Below are 7,551 nucleotides of genomic sequence, written 5' to 3'. Positions count from 1 at the left end.
TTTCTGTCTCCTTCGTGTTGCAGTCAGAAAGAGTTTGTCAGAACAAGAAGTGAACATTTTCAATCTCAAAACAGGCAGTATGTCAATATGAACGGTTGTATAAAGAACAGGCTCAATTGCAGGAGAGTAGTTTGTTTTTCATCTTTATTATAAGAATATCATATAAATATCACAGAATATAGAATATCATATAAAACCTCCTCAGCTCCCCCTCCAGCTCTTCCATACGCCCCCTGGAGGCGACGCACCAGATCCCCTTCCACATCTCCTCCTCTCTCCTTCCCTGCATCCAGCCTCCCTGACGCCCTGCTCTCTGCCAGCGCTCCCTCCAACTCAGCCACCTTGACTTCCGTCTCCACCTCTTCTCCTTCCTCTTTCGTAGACTCTCTCTTGGGCAGAGTGCAGCTTGGAGTTCTTCTACTCTGACCATCAGCTGTTTGGATTGTGAGACCTGAGAGCAAAACAAGACTATGGTTATCAATCAGTCAAGCCATGAATCAATTAATTCATCATTTGTGACAACGAAGAAACCATCATCATCAAAATGTACAATACATTACCAACTAAAGTGCATAAGCACAAGCTCTTATAATACACACACATACACATTGTTGTTTTATCAGTTGAGAGTGGAGAGAAACAGGGAAGATGTTAGAAAGAGAAGAAATAATGTAACAGAGGTCAACAGTCAGATTCAAATCCATGACATCATCATGCCTCAATTGCTCACGTGATGCAATGTCACTGGTGACGTCGAAGATGAGATTGCGGTTCTGTGGGTGCCATCACTGATGTCACTCGGAAGAAGTTGTGATGATGTGAAGATGTTTCTCATGTCTCTAAGTCGATGTAAATGCGGTGTGCGTTTGTAACTGTGTTTGTGTGCTGCTGATGTGACACTATTTTTCTTTTTTGTCAGGGTTGCGATGTTTATTTGGATTATTGTAGGATATTTTCATTTGTGCTTTTCTTTTTGTGTGGACTTTAATGTTGACCAAAATGTCAACAAATACATGACAAATATATAGAGATCTTACCACTCCTCTGCCATGCTGGATGCCTCTGAAGCCTGAGCCTGAGAGTAGCTGAAGTGCTTCAAAGTGCCTCCTAAGCATCTGGTACTGAGCTGTAGGGACAAGGTCTGTGCTGGAGCTTCTGCATGTCAGTGTCATCCTTCTCAAACATCTCCAGCATCTAAACACCGCACAGAGGAGACAAGCAGAGCAGTGCTTTATGTGGGTCCACACCTTTCAATCATATGTGCTCAGACACGCAGCCCTGCTGCCCAGTGCTTCAGACTCTCTTGTCCAAGCAGCAGCAAGGTGTGTTTGAAGCAGAGCGCCGGTACCATCGCTTCTTGCTGGCTGCAGACTTTCCTGGGAGAGGCGGTCGCCTCCCCCACGTGCATCTCAACGAATCACGATGCATTTAATCGATCACGTGTCTTGAAAACTACATTTAACCCAGAGCAATTTAGAGAGTGGCGTCAGCAGAGGACCAAAATGTGTGACTCATCAGTCGCTCGCTGTTCAACGCTGATTGGCTGCCGTGTGAGAGGAGGATCCCACTGGCTTGGAACAAACCGCTGGTTTATTGTGTGGCAACAAACCGCATTGACAGTTGATTGACAGGCTGACAGCTGGCATGAAGTTAAGTCTGTACTACCGGTATTGAGCTCGCGTTAGGAGCACGCTGATAAGCTTAGCTTGTAAACAACTATGGTGGCTCGTAGTGGACAAATATCATGACATTGCGTAATGTTATAGCCCCCAGATGTCCGTCAATTATTGTGCCTGTTGACAAGCGATTTGAACAGAGGGGTAGAATCGAGCGACAGAGAGAAAAATAAATATCTCGGTGTGAACACAGCTTTAGAGAGCACAAAAATGCATGAGTCCTGGTGCTCTCTCTCTCTCTCTCTCTCTCTCTCTCTCTCTCTCTCTCTCTCTCTCTCTCTCTCTCTCTCTCTCTCTCTCTCTCTCTCTCTCTCTCTCTCTCTCTCTCTCTCTCTCTCTCTCTCTCTCTCTCTCTCTCTCTCTCTCTCTCTCTCTCTCTCTCTCTCTCTCGCTCCAGATGCAGCAGACCCCCTGCATGGTCTTCACACACCCCTCCTCTGCCAGGACGGTCTGGCAGCTGGGGGGCCGGTAGACAAGCACATCGTTGAGCAGCACGCTGGAGAAGCCCCAAAAAGATACATAGACCTGAAAGAGGGGAACATTACAGTCATCACATTGATTCTAATTGCTAGGTCAAATAATGCCTTCTTCACCAGCTGCAATTTCAAATAGGGGCTCAGACAACTAGCCCTGCTGATTAAGCGCTCCAAATTAGGGATGCACCATTGTGCAAAAGCCAATAATAAATAATATCATATCATATCATATCATATCATATTATATAATATGATATATTTAAGCAATATAGCATGAGAGCCAGTGTGTTGTGGCAAATATATCCCGCTGCTCAGCTGTTATCCCACAAGGCCGCAGGCCGAGTGGGATAACTGCTGAGCAGCGGGATATATGCCACAACACACGCTGCTCGAGTGCTATATTGCTTTTATAAAACGGTTTCCAAGTATGATAATATAATAATAATAATAATACTATAAGTCCGACTGGCATGTCATTCTGATAGTCAGTTGAAACACTACTGTAAGGCGGGACCGCAAGAACGTGCGGGTGATTTGATTGGATCGTTCTGGAGACTGAAGTTGACATTGGCCAATCCTGGCGGTTGCTGAGAAGCTGAGAGCTTTCTGGAAAGCCCGACACGCAGCTCGAGCGCAGCGCTGCATTCTCAGCGCTTGCTGAGAAGCTGAGAGCTTTCTGCAAAGCCCGACACCAACTAACATTACGGGGTTAAATGCGGGGTTAAATGCGGGGTTAACAGCCTTTTTTTTGCAAAGAAGACATTAGCCCGCGTCTATTCTTGTACAAAACATAATTTTCTGCGAAGTATTAGTAAAGTTATAAGCGAAGATCGATTCACAAGGATCTGACAGCTGTAACCAATGGCCATGGGTTATTGGAGTGGAGCTGAATGCATTGTTTTTGTTTGGTTGTTTGTCCAATAGTCTTGTTTGTTCTTGGATTATTGTGTACCTTATACAGTTTTCTTGTTTTGTTTTGTTGTGTTTTGATGTTCTTTGTGGGGGATATGGGATATGATAGTCCATGTATGTCGTGTAAATACCTCATGTTCTTTCTTAAAGATTAAAAAAACTAAAACTAAAAAAAAAAAAAAAAAAACTACTACTAAGCACAGTGTCAACTAGTGGTTTTACTAGTCGACTAGTCTGTGAATGCCCTAATATAATATCATAATTAATTAAGGTCAGGCACAAGTTAGGGCAGCTAAGTGTAGGTGGAGCCTGGGAAATGAGGGTTGACTTGAATGAACAGCTAGTCATCCCAGCATATATAGTTAGCACCCGGCTACGTCCGGACTTGTTACTGTGGTCTGAGGTAGAGAAGAGAGTTTATTTTATCGAACTCACAGTCCCGTGGGAAGATCGAGTTGAGGAGGCTTATGAGCGCAAGAAAGCTAGGTATGCTGAAATGGCAGCAGAGGCAGAGCAGCGAGGTTGGAGGGCTCGAGTGCGGCCTGTAGAGGTGGGCTGCTGTGGTTTTGTGGCAAAGTCCGTTATTGCCTTACTAACTGAGTTGGGCATTCGGGGACGGAGCCTGAAACTTGTGGTTAGCAACATGTCTCAGGCAGCAGAACAAGCAAGTGAATGGCTGTGGATAAGGAGGAAACATGCTAGCTGGGGAGCTCGCTAAGGTCAGATTGATTGTTTGTTGTTGGTCATGATTAACGGTCCGCATCAACAGGGCTGAATCATTGACAGTGGTGGTGTAGTTAGGGATTGTTTGTTGTTGGTCATGATTGACGGTCCGCATCAACAGGGCTGAATCATTGACAGTGGTGGTGTAGTCAGGAATGTCATACCGAACCGACCTGGATAGCTAGGCTTAGATAGTGAGGTAATATGCAGTTGTGTGGTGGTAGCATGGAGGGGGGTGTTTCCAGGACGCTGGATTACACCGTTAAGCCTTCTTGAGGTGTCGTGGGCCTAACTTAACGAAACGTCGGTGAAGGAAGGTGCCCACTTGAAAACCCCAATGACATGCTTCATACTGCTGTTGGCTAGGGTAGGTAACTGGTGATTTGTGTCTTGTTTATTAGTTTGTTAGCCTGTTAGCTTGTTTTATTCTGGATTGGGCTTCTAAATGTGTTTTTCCTCGGATTTTGGCACAAGGGATAGTAACATCTTGTCCTGTGTATTAATTAATACTGACCCAGAAGACAGTAGCAGCGTCTCAGGCAGCAGGAAGCAGGAAGTAGCGTACGTACCAGTGGGACTTCCTTCTTCAGGTCGTCCAGGTCCCGCCTCCCTTCTTCTTGGGCGACTCCTTCTCATCTTTGTCCTGCGTGGTCGCCACGCGGTAGCTGTCTGACTGTCCATACTGCAACACACACACACACACACACACACACACACACACACACACACACACACACACACACACACACACACACACACACACACACACACATAAGATCACTCAGTTTGGCCCTCACTGACAGTTATATTTAGGCTTGGGTGTAGTTTGGATTTTAACGATTCTGATTGTCATTTTGCTCAGTGTTTCTGATTTATAACTTACTAGTGCAGTGCCCGTTCCCCCATGCACCACCCCGGCTTCCCCCCGCACACACACTGCACTCTGTCAGGTCCCCCTAAAGCGCAAATTATGCTCGAGCAAAATCGCCGGCACCGAGGAGGTCGCCGCAGCTCCCCTGCAGTTATTTTTTGTTTTTGCTGAAAGTGAAATGTTTTATGGTCACTCACGATTCTCTGGAAGACTGGTTGGCTTGGTTCAAGCCTTAAAACTCGTTATATAAGGATTCTTCTAAATGTCTATGGAGAAAATAAATGGGGAATTCACTTCTGGGGCAAGAAAAGTCACATGAATGTTGAGCTCTTACTAGGTAACTATGTTTGTATTTGTCTGCTGATTGTACCCCTATCAGCGGTCTCTTCTTCATTTTTACAAGTCTCTCCGACTCCTACAAGAGTCAAAGTAAGTTTACTACATTTTTCCTTCAATAGTAATCATCATTATTATCATTGGGTGTTAAACTTAACACTGTTGTGTGTTGTGTTTTCACTTACTGTCTGTTTCAACGTCCTGCCCCCAATATGTTCCAAATAAGTTTATGAAATAAGATTCAAAGTGATGATCAGTGATTATCTAATTATCAAGACAAGCTTTCCTTAACGGTTTAATAATTTTGTTGAGCCTTTATAGGTAGACTCGCTCTTTGACTGCATATTTGAGCATGCATGACACACCTTTAATCAATACGTAGTAGCGAGGCGCCGCTGCCTTCTGCATGCAGTGTTTGTTTGCTATGCTAAATGAGAGTTCACAGAAGTTCTACCAGAGACGGAACTAGTTACATCATCATTATCCATGACAGCCTGCCATCTCTCCAAGCGGGCTGTTTAAAAGGGGGTGTTCCCTCCTACCTGTCTGATACTCTTGTCTCCTCTGTGCTGCAGCGTCATCGCAGACTCGTTCATGTCCGACCTTCTCCTTGCAGCTGGTTCGGGAGTCCCATCGCTTGTCCCTCGCCGTAGCTCCAGGCTCTCCTCCTCCGACGACGACATCAACTGGTCTGATCCCCAAATCAGATCCGCGCTGATTGATCTGGGCATTCGTGAGTCCGTCTGAGCTTTTCCCTGTCACTTCGTATGTCACGCAGCTCCCTCTCTACTCATTCATAATACAGTGAAGCTGTGAGCTGTCAAATGCTAACGTTAGAGGGCTGCTTAGCTGCTGCGCATACGGGCCTTTGTGCGCATTCCTCACGCAACTCTCTACCTGTCACCTGCAGCAGGCTCCTTCTCCCGTGTCTAATCTGGTTTCGTCAACATGTCCCCAGTCCCAGGTCTCATTCACCCCTTCGTCGTGTGTCCCTCTAGTATGCATCTGTTTCCTCTCATTGGCCAAAACATAACTTTTGTAACTTTCTTGATCCATATGTTGTGTTCCATTCCGAGCAGTAGTACTAGCCGCTCCAGGCCTGCTATTCGGTGTATTGCGCATGCGTGCGGCTGGTCTCAGCGGTCCCAAAGAACTTTCGATGCAAGATTGGTTACTCAATAGCTGTTTTGCTCCCCTGTTGTCCGTCTTTCAGGCCAAAATGGCGGCATTGCCGTTTAGTTAAACTTGTGTCCACTTTGGCTTCAATGCTCTTTGGAGGTACTGCAACTAAATTCCTCCCTCGCCACACAAATTTCCCCACCTCGTTCCCCTAATTCAGTCGCCCCACACAGGTTTCAAGTATTCTCAATGTATGTTTTGTATTTCATGCTCCTAAGCCCCTTGTCTGTTTAGCCTGTGCGTGTTCATACATTGGCTTTATCTGCAGCCATGTGCCTAATGTTTAATTAAATTAGTTATTGTACTACTGATGTAACAATAGTTTAAATTATATCTATAGTGTTAAAATAATAATAATAAATGTATAATTCTTAATCATAATGCTTTTGAATGTTTTACATTTAATACCTACGTTAATAAAATAATTTAAATAAGAAAACATAATATTTATTGTTAAATCTTCTCTATTTATTCAAATGGGTCGTATGAGAAGTTATCCGCTTTCCATTCAACTTCATTTGATACAACTTCATTTGATACCCGGCTGCTATCCATGCTTCATGCTAATCTCTTTCTGTCCCTATAGCCCCAGATCCCAGTCTAACTCGGGCGGACCTTGTTAACCTGCTGGTATCTAGCATGGAGCACGTGGCTGACATAAACCCCGATCCCTCCAGCAAAGGAAAGGGCAGAGGAAAGAAGGCCAAACCCGCCTCTACCCTCCCTTTCTTTCCTCCCATCCAAGGCCAGCCTGCCGGTTCATCGGCAGCAGATGAAAACCTGGCCAGGCTGTATCAGGCTAATCCAACCCAGCTGCGTGATTTCTAACCCCACATAGGATAAGCAATAACCACGCCCTGTGGCGCCGGGATTGGCCAGGAGCATTGAAGCTTGGGACTAAAGCACCTGGGGTTTTTCATATTTTAAAATAAAGATGTTTAAAACACTATTGCTTGTTACATTTTCAGTGCTGTACCTTTTCTCTGGGTAAGAATTGAGCTTGAAATTAACGATAATGATACATTATATTATATGAGCTATGAAAGTGAACACAACACCGTTTATATTATTGCATGTTTTTGTAGATTGTGTACATTGTGTAGATTACAATTATTATGCTTATTAGTATTACTATGCTAAGGAAGGTAGGTGACCATAATTCATTTCAATGTCCGCTCTCAATGTCCGCTCTCGAAATCGCTGTCCGTTCTCAAGAGCTATTCAGTTGGTTCATGAAATCGCTGGGCTGCGTGCCCTCCAGTGTTGCTCCTGGCCAATCCCGGCGCCACAGGGCGTGGTTATTGCTTATCCTATGTGGGGTTAGAAATCACGCAACCCAGCTGCCCAGCTCTCTTTGGCCAAACCCCCAACGCCCTCT

At 45.0% G+C, this 7,551-nt stretch overlaps 1 long non-coding RNA gene across 1 annotated transcript; it reads right to left on the bottom strand.

The window, feature by feature from the left end:
* Window positions 1-1,086: 1,086 nt before the first annotated feature.
* LOC310771547 lies at window positions 1,087-5,936 on the bottom strand. Its single transcript, XR_014552443.1, has 3 exons — window positions 5,537-5,936; window positions 4,357-4,469; window positions 1,087-1,194 (listed from the first exon to the last, which is right to left on the bottom strand). It is a non-coding gene; the product is annotated as an uncharacterized lncRNA (long non-coding RNA).
* Between the last annotated feature and the right edge of the window lie 1,615 nt (window positions 5,937-7,551).

The sequence above is a fragment of the Poromitra crassiceps genome (genome assembly GCF_964638095.1).
Source record: "Poromitra crassiceps genome assembly, contig: HAP1_SCAFFOLD_775, whole genome shotgun sequence".
NCBI lineage: Eukaryota > Metazoa > Chordata > Actinopteri > Beryciformes > Melamphaidae > Poromitra > Poromitra crassiceps.
The sequence above is the reverse complement of the archived record's forward strand: the minus strand, read 5'-3'. Positions and strand labels throughout refer to the sequence as shown.